General features: G+C 36.3%; 1 protein-coding gene and 1 long non-coding RNA gene across 4 annotated transcripts in view; one reads left to right on the plus strand and one right to left on the minus strand.

The window, feature by feature from the left end:
* Positions 1-16,917, minus strand: part of MACROD2 (mono-ADP ribosylhydrolase 2) — a 1,889,921-nt gene that overhangs the window by 1,104,445 nt on the left and 768,559 nt on the right. The window lies entirely within an intron of this gene.
* On the plus strand, positions 6,033-6,884 carry LOC140687340 (uncharacterized). The gene is made up of 2 exons (XR_012061554.1): positions 6,033-6,121; positions 6,508-6,884. It is a non-coding gene; the product is annotated as an uncharacterized lncRNA (long non-coding RNA).

The raw sequence follows: 16,917 nt of genomic DNA on the forward strand, positions 1-16,917 counted from the left end.
TCCTTTTGTCTAAAAATAAAAAAAATTCTTTCAGCAATGTTCATCTTGAAAAATTATAGATAGGTATTGTCTAATGCATCTGTGGTTACATACCAGTTTCTTTATTTTCTATAAATTTAAAGCATTATTTTCATAAAAAAATGAGATAAGAAAATCATGCATGGAAAGTTTAAATTGTTGTTGATTGTTTTAGCTGAAGAATGTGCTGAACACACTGCAGTGTTCGTGGCAGCACTATTTACAATAGCCAAGATATGGAAACAACCTAAATGTCCATCAACATTTAGGTTGGATAAAGAAGATGTGGTGTATATACACAATGGAATAATGCTCAGACATAAAAAAGAATGAAATAATGCCATTTGCAGCAATATTAATGGACCTAGAGATTATCATCTAAGTGAAATAAGTCAGACAGAAAATGAACTTATTTACAAACCAGAAATAGACTCACAGACTTGGAAAACATATTTATGATTAACATAAGGGAAGAGGGAGGGATACACTAGGAGTCTGGGATACACACGTCTATATATAAAATAGACAACCAACAAGGACCTACTGTATAGCACAGAGAACTATATTCAATATCTTGTAATAAGCTGTAATAGAAAAGAATCTGACAAAGAATAGATAAACATGTATATGTATAACTGAATCACTTTGCTGTACACTAGAAACTAACACAACATTGTACATCAATTATACTTCAATAATAAAAAGAAAAAGAATGTGCCAAATGGTAATGAACATCTTATAACTGAAATTAAATTTAGTTAAAAATATAAATGCTGAAAAATTACACATTGAAAGATGATGTGCAACTTTTTCCAGAAAGTGTTAGTGTAAATATCTATCTCATATAAGACAATATGCATTTAGTTTTTTTTAATGTTGACACTTAAATCCACTTTCTTCCTAAATTGATTTTCTCCACGAAATATTTTATATTGGTAATTAGAAGTCTAATTATATTACATTATATTTTCACTACATCAAAAATATTTTGTGGCACTTTCTAGTTGAAACAAATATCAACCATAGACCACTCACATGCATTAAAATAAATACATTAATTAATTAATTTACTTAACAAACAAACAAGAAACAAGTGTTAGAGCAAAGCCTAGACTCAGGAAAAAAAAGACTGTTTCAATAACTACCATCGATGTGAAATTCTCAGGTTCTTGGTCAATTACTTGGTGACAAGTATCTCTGTTATTATTATTTCTGAAAAAAGCCATTTGGGGAGACAGAGTATTTTAATAGCCCAAAAGTCAACCAAATCTCACTGATCATGACTCATTTCTATAGCAAACCTCTATTACTTCTCCGACAGATCAAATTAAATTCGGCTTGGCGAAAGACAGGACACTCCTCTCGGTTGAAGCAATGCTGTACTTTTTATTCCTGCTGAGTAAATAGCCTCAAGTCAAACTACTTGCCCTGACTAATGATCAAACATATCCAAGAATTCTGTACAAGAAACGCATTCTTCTCTCCTTTGAAGTGCATTGCTGGGGGAGTAATTGGGTTTGCTGAAGATTTTTCCTTAGAACTGCAAAAGAATTTCTTGGCTAAGCATATAATCAAGCTACAGATTTTCTTTCCTTCTTTCTTTCCTTTCTTTCCTTTCCTTCCTTCCTTCCTTCCTTTCTTTTTCTTTCCCTTTCTTTCTTTCCCTTTCTTTCTTTCTTTCTTTCTTTCCTTTCTTTCTTTCTTCCTTTCTTTCCTTCCTTTCTTTCTTTCTTTCTTTTTTCTTTCTTTCTTTCTTTCTTTCTTTCTTTCTTTCTTTCTTTCTTTCTTTCTTTCTTTCTTTCTTTCTTTCTTTCTTTCTTTCTTTCTTTCTTTCTTTCTTTCTTTTCTTTCTTCTCTCTCTCTCTCTCTCCCCCTCTGTCTCTCTGTCTCTCTCTCTATTAAATATCTTCTTGTAAGAGGGTGGACTCTGAATAAATATGTACCTTAAAGGAATGTCAGAATGATGCACTACTGTCTCTGCTGATTAAAGAATTCTCAGCAGTGTCAGGTTAAAAAATTCCATCAGAAGAAAACATCATTGTGAATCATTCCTTTCAGTCATAATCCCCTCTAGAAATACAAATGTGCCTCCAATATGTTAATATCATTATAACTAGGTAGTCAGGAATATACAAACATGAATACGACCTGTCCTCAAAGAACTTATAGACAAGAACGTTAGGTATTATGAAAAGAATTTTTAAAAACTATACAAGAATAATCATAAAGTCAGGATGTGATAAGGCCATAATAAGAATGCCCCCCCCCATTCCACAGTGCATCTGATGAAAAAGAGAGTTTACTTTTGGTGAAGACAGGAAGCAGAGGCTGTTTGATGATAGTTACTTTATGTGAGCTAGGTATGCAAGGATGGACAGGATTTCAACAGGGTGGCTGTGCAGGGGAGGCCTTTGGGCCAAGGACAAAGGCAGAGAGGTAGGCTGTCTAGAGAATGGAGAATAGTTCAAAAGGATTGAAGTATTAGAAAGAGAAGATGGAAGGTAAGTTTAAGACAGCAGACAGGCCAGAACATTGCAGAACTTGAGTGCAGGTATCATTCATGGGGAAGACATAGCAAGTCCTTTCTTCTGCTGATATTCTACTGTTCCTTTGGAAAGTTAGTTGTCTTCAGTTGACTTTAAGCACAGTAATCATCAGGACTAGCTTGACTGGAACTGTCTGTTTACACTTTTCTTCTTGAGAGAAATGTGTACCCCCTTTGTCTGGAAGTATAGCAATTTAGACTAGAGTGGAAAAAAAAATGGAAACAGGCTCTAGGCAAGGCAATTAGTGTCCTGAGGAGATATCCTTCAATCAATCTTTCTGAGCTAGACCTTTGCCTCCCAGACTATTGGGCTTTTCCAGAGAAATACATTATATTACCACGAAGGGAGTATGGAATATTGAGAGCCTAAGACCATGGCAGGAATGCCATTTTCAGTTCTTAATGCCAGAACAACCCATAATTAATGTGAGTGAACCATGAAGTAGAAAGCCAGGACAGTCTCCGAATTTGCACTGAGATCTCCATGTGATGGAGGGAGTGCAAGAGTGATGAAGTGAATGGATGGGGGCAGGACAGTCTGGTGATGGTGGTGATGGTGGCCATGGCAACACCAAGAGCACTAAATGATCATGGAGTGCCTGGGGTTTGGAAACTACTTGTGGGCTGACAGCATCAAAACCTAGTACTGCAAGCTAAGACTGAAGAAAAAGACTACCACGAGGGAGAATGGAAGAGAACCTGTGCAGACAAGACTATGCATAAAGAGTCCAGTAAAATAGTAAAGGAGTTAAGAAGAGTGAGCAAATAAAAGCCAGCCCAGGCAAAGTACAAGAATTGGATTGGCAATCCCTTTTAAGTATTCCAAAGAGAACAAAAGTGGTCAGAAAGAAAAGAGGTTAAAAAAAAAAAAAAAAACGGCTAGACCATGTTTACCAATTGCTTTTGTCTAAAGGAAAGGATGAGCCGATCTAAATTCCTGTAGCAGATGCAGAGAGGGTGTCCAGGTTAGTTTTAATTTACCTGCCCTCCCCACATTGTGGAAAAGGAAAAAGGAAATAAGAAAGTCACATCAATGATCTACAGTGTGTGTGTGTGTGTGTGTGTGTGTGTGTGTGTGTGTGTGTGTGTGTATTCTTTTAGTAAAATGTATTTTGAGCATACCCCATTATATGTATATTTATTGGCCAATTATATCTATGTACTAATATGTTGGTAAAGCATATATGTTATGAAAAATACACAGACATACAAACTTAAAAGGATGAAAAATAAGTTTAAAGAGCAGTGCTAATATTTCCTTTAGAGGCCATTAAGGTAGATAATTGCTTTCTCTCCCTGCTCCAACCATAATGCAAAGAGCTTTGATTTTTATATTCTGTAGGCAATAAAGAAACAAAAAAGGTTTATGAACATGGCATGAGATGATAAGATGGCTGTTTTAGTAAAATTTAGCCAAGGGATCAGAGTTGGGATGGTGAACAGGGAGCTGAGACTGGTAGACCAGAAGGCAGAGAAGGCAACATTGTCAGTCATGGTATGAAACAAAAAAGGCCTAGATTTGGGTGTTGATGGTACAAATGGAGAGATGGAGGCACACATACTCTGGGAATTGAACTTTACAGGAAACAACTATAGAGGTATACGCCCGTGAAGACAGGCAATGGACCCCAAATCTGTCTGCAGACGTCTTTCCTGAAGGTGACACCTGCCTGTATCCTTTCATTTTCTTTTCTGATTGGATGCTGGACTCAACTGCTTCACTGAAGAGATTTCAGCATAGTATAGATGGTATTTCAAGTGATGATGATTTCTTGGATCTGAGAGAAATAATTAATTCCAAAACAAAATAATTCTAGAGATAGAGAAAGATCAATTTGGAGAGCCAAGAGCTTTGAAAATGTCTCAACAATTGTAGGCTGCCATTTTCTACTTTAATTGCACACAGATATCTGGCTAGATTCTAAACATCTACCTGTCAATGCCCTCTTTAAAGCTACTATATCTGCCTTAGTAATAAAGCGCTACCAAGAATAACAATATATATTTTATACTTTCCTAGGTGTGTTACAAACAGAGTACAAAAGAAAAGAACCATCATGAAAAAAAAGGTAGGTCTCAATTTTAAGAAAATACTTCCAAATGTGAGTGAAATACCCAGAGCTCATGATTACTGCTCTGGGGAGACTATAAGAAAGGTACTTAGAAAGAAAATCAATAGAATGTCTTAATGTCTAGAGGGGAAAGTGGCATGGCTTTATTTTATAAAACTCCACCCAAAGGAGAAGTCTTAAAATCAACCTTGGTGAAAGTAGTATCAAGATCATAGAATATTCCTTTATTACCTAGAAGATGTAATTTCTTTCATGGTCTTTGACTGTGTTATAAGTGGCAGGTAATAAGACAAAACTCAAGTTTACATATAATCATGCCATTTCAACTTTCATTTATTACATTGTATTGCAGTAGCTGCCCTGATGAAGGATGTTAGAGCTGAAATTCAATAGAACATCAAGACACTTCTATCTGATCACCTAAGAAAGCTGTATAACAGTGTCATTTAAATATATTATATGTAGTAAGGGCTGCCTTTTTTTTAAAGCATTTACTAGAAAGATTAATCTCAGGTATTCTCCAATACTTTAAGCTTGGTGTTGAAAGCTAGAGGAAATATTTCAAAGACCCATTATTTGTTTTTTTCATGACAGTGAAGACGGTAGGGTTTCCCTCTGCCCCTCACATCAGTAGAAAGTTCCTATTAGAACAAGTTGCAAAGAAATTAGTTCATTCACTCAATCTACATTCATAAAGGACTTTCTCAATCAAAACTTCTGATTTGATTGTCAGAGAAGGTTTCAAAGGAATGCCTATTTAATTTCTTTTCTTCATTACCTTTGTGATAAAGTTATCCTATAGAACGTCAGTCATTTAACTATATAACCAATTCTCTGATTTCACAGTTGTTTTGATGTGTGGAGATTTCAGTGGAAGTATTTCTAATATGGGTCAAAGGAAGACATTTAGAGTATAAATGATAAAGCAAGCAAAATTAAAATAATATTTGTTAAATATTTTTAAAAACTTTTAGAGTCATTCATGATTTTGACCTAAAATTTACAAATGGATTTTTTGAAATAATATCACAAGATTTTATTTTCACTCAGTAACAGAGTGAACCGTCATTCCATCATTACAGAATATCTGATGAAGACAAATCACTTCGGCTTATTTGAAAGTGCAGGGTCATTGCACGAGCCCTGCACTCTTTCAGCCATGTTCCATTCTTCACTCTGAAACCTATCAGAATCATGATAAAATATTATAGGAGAACCTGTGATGAGCTTTTAGGTAAGAACAAAAAGTAGAGTTAAGTGAAAAAGATTCTTAAGCTTCCAAAATGACTTCCCTTTGAAAGAACCTGTCAACCTTTCCAGTGATGAAACATCAATATTTTTAGAGTCAGTTTAACTCAATTTTCCTTTCTTTCTTTTGGTTTTAATGTATGTAGTCCTGGCTGATAAGAGAACTGATTACGGTCCTCCCCAGCCTCCCTGGACACAAATGAACAAGTACCCACAAAGGAAATCCCTGAAAAAAACAGTAAGGGATAAGTTTAAAGCTTGGTCATTTTACTATTTCAGGAAAATAGTTTGAAATGGAGATTCTACGAGATATTTTACAACCCATTTATCTCAAATCATGCTCCCTCCAGGAGCAGGTAGAGGGGTGTGTGACAGACACCCCTGAAAAGGGAGCTGGGGGAAGGAGAATCATTGTTACTACTTTCACTACCCTCTTCAATCTGAGGAAACAGGGAACAAAGGTTATGTAGCAGTTAGGAGATTCATCAGCTGGATATTGAGAATTTCTGATGAACTCTCATCAAAATTTTAGAAAACACCTGCTTATATCTATAATTGAAATTCAGCAGTGGAAGAAAAACTTTTCTAATACAAAATATATATAACCAGCTCTCCTTCTTTCAGTGTGGATTGTACCAAAATACTAGCCCTCTGAGGATGTCCACCAGCAGCATTTTAAACGACCAACACCTCTATGTCACTGCCAATTTGGGGTCATGCTCACAGACGACTGCAAGAGACTAGAGTGAAATTACTTAGGGACCAACTCTGAGTCCCATCAGGCCATGATAAACATTATTTTATGGGAAATGGGAAACCTCAAGTGACCCAATCCATATAACTTGTATGTGCGTGTCAGCTGGAGACGGGCCAACAGCCATCACTCAAATTAGATTGCTTTGTCTTAAATGCTGGCATTCCAGAGGCAGTGTAACTTAAGACAAAAGCTGGTTTTCCAGTGACTACCAAGTACTCAGATTAAATCAAATTCTTATACCCTATCTCTCATTCCATCAGACTTGTGTTTTAAAGTATCAGGAAGCCAAAAGGAGTCTAAAATCACAAAGGGAAATGCAAATCAATCCACAACAAATCATCTAACAGGTGTCCTGGAAGAGAACTGTATTGCTACTGACATTAACCATTTGCTTATCATGGATACTGTCCTCTTTACAGAAAATATGTGGTTACCCACCCCTCTACAACTTAGAGTGACACAGAGGAAAAAGTACCCCAAACAACCCCCACGAGGCTTCAAGGGAAAATGCATTGAAATGACTAACCTTTCCTGAGGTCATTGGGCCAAGGGATGGGTTCTTCTGTTTCAAGATAGCTTTCCTCCTGACCCACAGCATATGGGTCCTATTACTGCCAGACCATGACCGCAAAGACATTTCAAATCCCTGTGAAAAATGCGATTCTATGTCTCCTGCTCAGTTGTATGTCATAGAGGACAGTTGACGCTCTGGCAGATGAGAGGGAGTGGGGGAAGGGTTGCGATTGGGATTTAATCCACGCCATCCCTTTACATGATATGACTAGGTCTGTAATAGAAACCTTCTCGCTTCTGGTTTCTCTTTTATCTTACAAGCCACTTAATGCTCATAAGGGACAGTGAACACACTTCAGGGTATCGTGTTTAAGCTCTCCAAAGATGGGAAACAGCTTTATCAAGGGTGACAGATTTGGCACTAGTGACAAGCATTCACTAATCTGCTTTTCAAAAAACTTTTTTTAAGGGAGACAAAAGTAAATTTATGCTATTTAATCTGCATTAACACAGCAAACAATATTCAGTCTGTGATGATTAAGCAATGTTTATGAAATTATTTTGAATAGATATTTACTTGTAGGTATTACAGTTGCCTCAGAACATTAATAATGAGGACAAGAATTAGTCAACTAATACAAGATATTCCACAAGGCACCTTTAATCCATTCAGATTAGTCAGACTTTCAATATGAGCATAATAATGTTCTGCCTTGTTAGATATCACAAATGACATTTTCTCAATTTTTAATATAACATAAAATGTAGAACTATTGTCTGGTCTTGTAAAAGAATTTTATACAATTAATCATGAGTCTCAAGCACACCCTAATTTTATAGTAGTTGATTTACAGCATCTCTCTGGGCACTGAATTTAATGATTCCTGACAAAAGAGATGGGCAAAAGATTACACACACACATACACAAATATAAGCAAATAACTCCAACAAGATATTTGTTTAACAGTGAAATCCTACCAACCAGGAAAAAAAACTTTCAGCCACTTTCTTGTGTATATCTTTATTAATCACTTTTGTCCCATGGTATTAACTTAGCACTTTTTCAGTTAGTCCTTCTCATTTGTTTGCTTTGGCTGTGCTTCACAGTCTTCATTTTCCCTTCGGGTGTTACTCCATTTCTGTGGTCATTTTTGGTTGGAATGTTTCATGGAACCAACAACAACAACAGCATTCTGACAACTCCCCATGGAGCTCAAATGTTCCTGATGGAAATAATATTTTAGTAAATGCAAAACACTAATCAAATGAAATTCCCTGGTTGAGCATGATACAGGTAAATCTGTCAGTATCGTGTTTCCTATGTAAAGCATGAGAAATTGTTATACTAGAATATGGTTTTGCTAATTAGTGGGAAAGATTTATCAAAACGATCATTTTATTGAGTTGACTGTCAGTTCCATGAAAAAGTGGTCTCTCTTATCCCAAGTTCCCTTTTTTAGGGTCATATCAGACACTCAGTCTCAGAAATTAGAAGGCAGGAGTTTTCAACATACAGTGAAGGCCAGAAATTTACAAAGAAATGTAATTACTGAAAGGAAACATATTTCAAAGGCTTTGTGACATGTTCATCCATACTGCAATTTGTTAAATAACAAGAATACTAAAAAGTTGAGCTGTGTTTGTTCTCAAGGATACACACAGATATTATTATCCTCACTAGGGGTTCCTAAGCACATCTGAAGTTTTGCATTGCTGTAGCAAGCTCATTTGTTAATTTATGTAACAATTCCCTGTCTGTTAGACAATCAAAAATGTCCTAATGGTAAGCCTCTGTCTTAGGAAGAAATTCACTCATAGCCTATTATGGGGTCCTTGGGAAGACAAAATTCATTTTGAAAATCTAATAATACTTTCTAGATAGTATGCATATATAATAAACACTTCCCACTTTAGTCTTCAGGAATCAACAATGAACAAAAAGGAAAAAAATCATCTACCTTTAATTTACAGGCCGATCTATCACACCTCTCTAATCACACCTCTCTAATCACAGGATTTCTATCTCTTGTCTTTTGGAAAAACAACTTTTATGAACTATCTGAAGCACAACAGCTTTTTTTTTTACAATCTACTTTCATTCATTCTTTCATCAAATATTTCTCGATCATCTAATTTGTTATCTATTGTTAGTTATGTACAGACATGTTTTTCGAGGAGGGAAAATTTCGGTTCCTATGTATATTTCTGCCAAACTGACTCATTCAACTTGGTATTCTGTTTCAAGGTCTGTCATCACCAAAAGTTAAGATATAGCTCTAAAAGCTTGATTTCCTATTAACAACCCTTTACAGAGCTCTTGCCCATAAATTAATCCTCAAGACGCTGGTACGGGAGGGTTTATATAGTCAGCTCTGTCTTCTAGAATTTGATTAAATAGTACAGATTAAATAGTATGGATGGCATGTATAATTTTATACATTTCTATTACATTCCATCGGAGTCACTGCCATTTTAGATTAAAGAATCCTGGCTCATATGGAGAACTCGTCATAGCCTTGATCCTCTTTGGGCCGTCTGTGAATCCCCTTTGCCTTCGCCTTCTTTGAGGTACAACCAGCTAGGCCATACCCAGCATCCCTGCCTGAATCTTCCTGAGGATAGCTTCGCTTATTGATGGATGAAACTGAGACTCTGGGATTTGAACCGATTTGTGCTGTAGGACCCTTACCCCTCAAGATGCTTCAATATAAACTATTCCCAGGCCCTGATTTTGGGAAACTCTGCACACACTAGTCCTTCTTGAATATTACACTTCATATTAGCTAACTGAAAGACGCTGGTATGCACTGCAGTAAAATTTAAATGACCTGATTAACTCTACTTCACCTATCATTTCCCAAATACTTTGTAGTTGGGAACCTTCAGTCTTTTGTGTGTTTACTGATTTGGGGTGGTTTTCGTGTGCTTATTTGTTTGTTTTGTCTAATAACTATGAGCAATCTTTCAGGGAATTCATACACACACACACACGTATGTGTATATATCTCTGTGTGTGTATGTATATATACATATTATATATGTGTGTGTGTATGTGTGTATTTACTTAAGGATCTAAACTGGTTTAGCAAAAATAGGAATAGAAGAGCCCATGGTAAAACCTTTCATTATGGTTGTTATTTGGCATACTGACATTTCTACCATGCCTGTAATACATTTGTCTGACTTTTTCTGAAGAAGCAATGTGCGGGAAAGGCTAGCTGAATAAATAGTACTTAGCTCCAAGTAATACCAAGGTAATATGTGTGATTGGACCAAGCACAGTGTCTGGCATCTACTAAGAAATAGGTAATAAAGATAAAAATGGAATTGAAATGGCAGTGGTTTCTTAAGTTCCAGTTTCTGAGAGGATGGTGTAATGACCCCTCCCAGAGTGATGGCAGTAAAAATCACTCTGGTCCAGTACCTGAGCAGGTGACAATCGACTCTTAATGATACTCTGACCTTGGACACCTGCAACCAGGTGGGCTCCTCTGAGTCAGTTCCACAGGGACTATGCTCCTGTGTTAGTCCCTCTGGTTGCTTCCTTCACCTTCACTCAGGCTTTTGGAAGCTGTGAAGCAAGAACTGAATTCCAGACCTTGCATATCAGTGTCCCAGTGGTTGAGCCCAGATGAAGGCTTCCAAACCTCCATGATGCCAAGTTTCTCTAAACTACGGGTACTATGTCAACTGGCTTAGATCTCGCCGTCTATCTGCCCAATACAGAATCCTGGACTCACCATGGCCTATGGTTGTTAACTCATCTTTCTTGTGTTCTTTCATTTATGAGCAGAACTCTTGTTTCAAATGTATGACTTCATGTGTCCACCTTATTTTTTTTTCCTTCTTTTTTTTGAAGTATAGTTAATTTACAATGCTGTGTTAGTTTCTGGTGTACAACAAAGTTTGTACAACAACAAACATATACACACACACACAACATATATATAAATACATATAAACATTTTATATATATATATATATATGTTCTTTTTCAGATTCTTCTCCATTATAGGTTATTACAAGATATTGAATACAGTTCCCTATGCTTTACAGTACGTCCTTGTTGTTTATCTATTTTATATATAGTAGTGTGTATCTGTTAATCCCAAATTCTTCATTTATCCCCCCAACACTTACACCTTTAGTAACCATAAGTTTGTTTTCTATGTCTGTGAATCTACTTCTGTTTTGTAAATAAGTTCATTTGTATCAGTTTTTTTTAGATTCCACATATAAATGATATCATATGATATTTGTCTTTCTCTGCCTGACTTACTTCACTTAGTATAATAATCTCTAGGTCCATCCATGATGCTGCAAATAGCATTATTCCATTCTTTTTTATGGCTTAGTAATATTACATTGTGTGTGTGTGTGTGTGTGTGTGTGTCCACCTTAATATCCACCTTATAGTCTGATTCCTGAACCTCTGCACATAGAATGGTCTGGAGTTCTAAGGCTCTCTTTTCCCTCATGTGTCCAAAACCCAAGTAATAAATAAAAAACAATGGTAAGAGAACCAACACTACCAAGGAACTGACACAGTTTAAATAAAATAGTTGTTAAAAGGAGTTTATGCACATATAATAGCAAAACTGAATTCAATAAGTCTTCTGTTTAGTTCTATTTTACCATGATAAAGGGAGAGTCAGCTTTAACAAATCAATCTCTCTTTATCATTCACTCATTCCAATACATATAAATTCTCATAGACACACAACTAGTTAATGAACAGAGAGGAATCATTAACGCACATTTAAAAATTTTGCCTCCCTGTCTATTATCCTAAATCTACTGAGCTTTAACAATGACTAGTACAGTCCAGAAGATAGAAGAATAAAGTCATTTCAGCCAATGATTCTGGTTGTTAATGAGTAGATATTATAGTGCAAAAGATTTTGTAAATGTAAAAATGACCTAAGATATTTTGAAGAATCTTAAAATAGCCAAGTACATACAATAAACACACAGAATAAAGAAACTTGATAGCCTATGATCTCCAGCATACACTTAACTGGTCCCTTCTGATTTTAACTCTTCGCTTCCATTGAGTCTGCAGCATTTAGGACCCCTGATTTATACCAGTGGGAACCACTTACTCACCACCATTGCCAAACATCATTTTATGTGACTGAATCAATTTTACGACAAAGTGTAATTTTCCCTCCCTATATATAAGGGTATGAAAACACTCTTCACACTATTCTGGAAAGTCAGTCATGCTAAATGTTTTCTATCAATTTATTTCCACTTCTAGTATTTTCTCTGAAGTTTGATTCTTTTACCTAAAAAAACCTACACTAGCAGCAAGGGTAAAGGTCACAAATCGGCATTTCTTCTTAAAATATCTCCATTTAAATGCAAATTTTGGCCTTTATTCCTAACCTTTAAACAGTCATTTTATAGAAATGAAAAAAGTAACAGTAAATTTTGTGTGTTAATATCTGCAGAGTAGCACTCGAATGTGTTATTTAGCTTCATTTGTGCTGTATAAACCTTATATTTTTAGAACCTGATGGATGTCTTTAGGGACAAGTAGTATTTTCTCAGAAAATTCAATTTTTAAAAATTTAAATATGAATAGAATGGCTTTAATCCAACTTTAAGAAAATAGAGCCTCATCATTTTTTATAATTTGAGTAACTAGAAGTTGCTACCTTTTTTTCATTATACTATTTTTATTTAGCTTATGCAATTTACAAAGCTATGGCAGTCATTAGTGACAAATTACGTGGAATAGTCTTCGTTATTGTTGAAACTAATTTAAATACACTTCTATGAAAATAAAAATGTAAATCAATAGCATTTTCTACTTGCATTTCAAAATGCGATCATTGAAAACACTATAAAATACTACTTAATAATGAGGCGCCAGTTTTGTCCTGGTGACTAACTTTAAGTAAAATTAAAATGATTAAAGTTTTAAAAGAAAAAAAAGCAGCTATTCAGAAAATATTCAAAGTTTCAAATCATTAAATTAACTTAGAACTTCAGAATTATTACCGGAATTAAATTTCTTACAAATACAGAATCATAAAGGCAGATTTGCATGTACCAAATTGTTGCCTTTTCAATGCCCTATAAAATAGCAGAAGACTTATTGTGTGCCTCCAGCATCTCCCCTCAGCCTCTCTGTGATGTGATTTCCTCTGTAGCTGTTGAGGGTGGTCTCTTGACACCGAGACAGTATTTCTTTCAACTTTCCTTCCTCCTAAGCCCTGGCAGACATCTTAGCCCCCACGCTGGGTAGGTTGGGAGTAAAAGGGTCTTAACACCCTTTCCTCCAAAAAACCTTCACAAATGGGTGAATAGGAGTTAGTGATTAATGCTGGAGCTCCTGATCCTTTAGAGCTGCGTTGCCCAATAAAATAGTCACTAGCCATCCATATATAGCTATTTACATTTAAATTAATTCAAATTAAATCAATTCAAAATCCAATTCTTCAGTCACAATAGCCATATTCCAAATGTTCAACAGCCACATGGGCTATTACAGAGGACACTGTGGACACAGAACGTCTCAGTCATCAGGGAGCCCTATTGGACAGTGCTGTTTAGAGGGACATTTCTGAGGCTGTGTGTTTTACCTTTTCCTTCAAAGGGTCCCCAGCAGGACTGAGCCTCAGTTGCCCTCAGAGGGCACCAGCTTGAGCACGTATCCTTTGCTGGGTTTCACCCTGTTCTCCAGCTCCTCCCTGCCTCTTCACTTCTACTTCCTGGGATGATAACCAGATAAACTACTTGCACCCAAATCCTTGTCTCAGGCTCCACTGTGTGGGGAACCCAAACTGAGGAAGGTAACATCTTAACATTTTTGACTCTGCTTTAGTTAGAAGAATGCCATGTTTAACCAAGATGTAGATAGGAATAAGATAATCATAATCAATTAAATTACATGTTTTTACAATTCCTTCCCCCCTCACTTCCCTGGCTTCATTCCTCTACTAGTTCTGTAAAGACTGGTCTTCACTGAATTGATCAGGCTGAGGAGGGAACAGGACAGTGTCACAGGCCTATAGGACAAGGCTAAAATACTGTGTTTTAGAATTAAGGAAGATTGAAGAATGAGAGAGGTGGACAGGAGAGAGGTAGAGAGGAGAAGAGAAGAGAAGAGAGGGTGCCCTGGGCAGGGAACTCTGGAGAGCATGGCTGAGATAGGTGGGAGTATTAGGAAGCCCAGATCCACATCTTCATCTGCTGCAACACTCACTGTCACCTCCCTCCCAGAAAGACCTTTAGGAAAGGCCCCAATTCGTTTTCAAGGCTTTTTGGAATTAGACTTCAATGTCTTTCAGTGGTAACACTGGTCTCGGAGGGACCCAATGCAGGCAGGGTGCCTCCCAAGCATAAAACAAGCTTTCAGTGTGAACCGCACATTTGTCCCACAGCACCATGTACCTGTCCTGCAGTACCAGTGTTACTTAATGCAAGAAAAATAAAGAATGAAAACTACGGCAAACTTATAACAATTGGACAGCTCGACATTAACAAAGTATCTTTTCCTAAAATTGTGAGAATTACAATTACCTTCAACATGTATGTGTGTTTAGTTACTGGCAGCATACTTAAGGTTTAAAGGGCAATGTAACTTCTGAATGATTTCCAATTTCAGTATTGTATTTAGTTTATGGTAAGTGTTGGTAAACTTTTATGTCTTGGCAGGTGGCTAGTAATGCCATTAGTAAGTAGCCCTTGGACCTTTATAAAAATGAAAGTTTCTAAAATCATCCATCATTTTCCCATGGAAGATCTATCCACTAGTGGGCTTTAAGCCATATTTTAAATATCATTATGATAGAAATTTCAGTTTTCTCTCCCTTATTTAAGATTAAGGTAGACTATGAAATTAAAAATAATAATAATAATTTGACTGAAAATGTAGGTGATTTGATCACTTGTTTGTAAATCAGGGTATTTCTGCTTAACATATATTTCTCAATTTTGTTATCTAAAGAGTAAAACAGCTTTCAAAGCTCAACATGCATTACCAATGAAATTGAGATACACTGACAAGTAAAGATATATGCATTAACTAGTGCACTCTCCACAGAAATCTCCCATATAGACACACCGAGTTTCAGCTAATTGTATTTATTGGTCCCCCGTTTTTTTTTTAACTGGGGTGTGAGGGGAGTAGAAATGTTGAGAAGTGATTGCCAAAGAACAAATCTTACATTGATATTCCAATAGGATATCTGAAAAGACTTTCCACTAAACATTTATTTTCCCTGTAAGCCTGGGATTATGTCTTCAGTCAGCCAGATCGACAAATTGGAGACATTCATCAAACAAATGGTAAATTCTCCCACTCATGCATCCATTCGTTCACTCGCCCACAACATCTGTTAAGGATATAATTGTGTCAGTCACTGTGCTGGATGGTAGGAATCTAGAGAAGTTAACGTATTCAACAAATATTTATTGGACACGTATTTTCTGTTAGACCTTGGATAGGTGGTAAGGTAAGTGTGGTCACCAGTTCCTTCCACTGAGGAAACACAGGAGTGAGGAAACCAGGTGAGCAAAGTGAGGTTTCTGATGCTCTGCAATGCAGGCCACCCCAAGGAGGCACACTCACAGCCACAGGCCAGAGTGAAATGTGCAGATAAAATAACCAACACTGACCTTTAACAGTACGTAGAGAGCAAAACTCGTTGCCACTTGGACTCGGTACAGATAATGTCAGTTTAAATTATTTCTAAAGGCATATTTTTAAAGGATAAATTTATTACTTATGAGGGCGTCTTTCTAGCCAGCACAGCAAAAGCAGGTTAATCTCTTGGGTCCATTTGGTAAAAGTAATGTTTCTGGCTGGTCCAGTTACGGAGAACTTACTAATTCTCAGATGCCTGAAGATAAGTTGTTTTCTCACGTAGGTTACACAAGTCCTTCCCCTGTGGGTCTGGCCACAACATGCTTCTGTCTCGTAATTTCCTGCCAGTTAATAGCTTGACCTTATTTCAGGTCACTCTTAACTAAATTATTACATTTGAATATGGTTTCCTCTCAATCTGCATGTTGGACATTCAATAAATCAATATCTAGATTGCTTACTGATTTTTCTAGTGCTATACCAACATGTAGACACTTCATTCAGTTTAAGCTCCAAATAAAATAGAAAGAAAGATTACACTAACAGGCTCTTTCTAATAAGTGAAAACAAACTGCATCATACTCAAATTTGAAAGGTTTATATAAGAATCTGACTGTTTGAAATCTCAATTTGTAAGCAGAAAGATACCATCCCTAAGAACCTTCCCAATGTTTCATATAACACAAAGCTTAAGCATTAAAGTTAAAAAAAGAAAAGGAAAAAAAGACTCTAAAAACCATTGCAGAAGTAAAGCACACAGCATAATGTTGCCCGATTACCATTCAGAGAGTCCCAGCGATCACAGCATGGCCAATTCAAATTTCAGTGATGCCTCTTTAAGTCTTAATGAACCGTAGTGCCCTAATGAGAGGTTTCACTGAATCCTAGTCAACCAAGCATGTACTTCACAGAGAAAAAAGAAAATCAGCAACCCACTGCATCCTAAATGGTTATATTTGCATCAACAATGTTTATAGGTCATTTTTTTCCTCTGGATAAAGAAACAGAGTAGCTATAGTCCTGTGGGACTCATATATAAGAACGTTCACTTAATTTAACATAAAACTCACTTTGCATCATGGACTATTCTGTGTTAATTCATCAATGCTAATAATTAATCCATTAATTGAACTTCTTTTAGGGAAATAGTGTCTGCATAGTTTTATAT

Source organism: Vicugna pacos, chromosome 19, assembly GCF_048564905.1.
Source record: "Vicugna pacos chromosome 19, VicPac4, whole genome shotgun sequence".
Taxonomy (NCBI): domain Eukaryota; kingdom Metazoa; phylum Chordata; class Mammalia; order Artiodactyla; family Camelidae; genus Vicugna; species Vicugna pacos.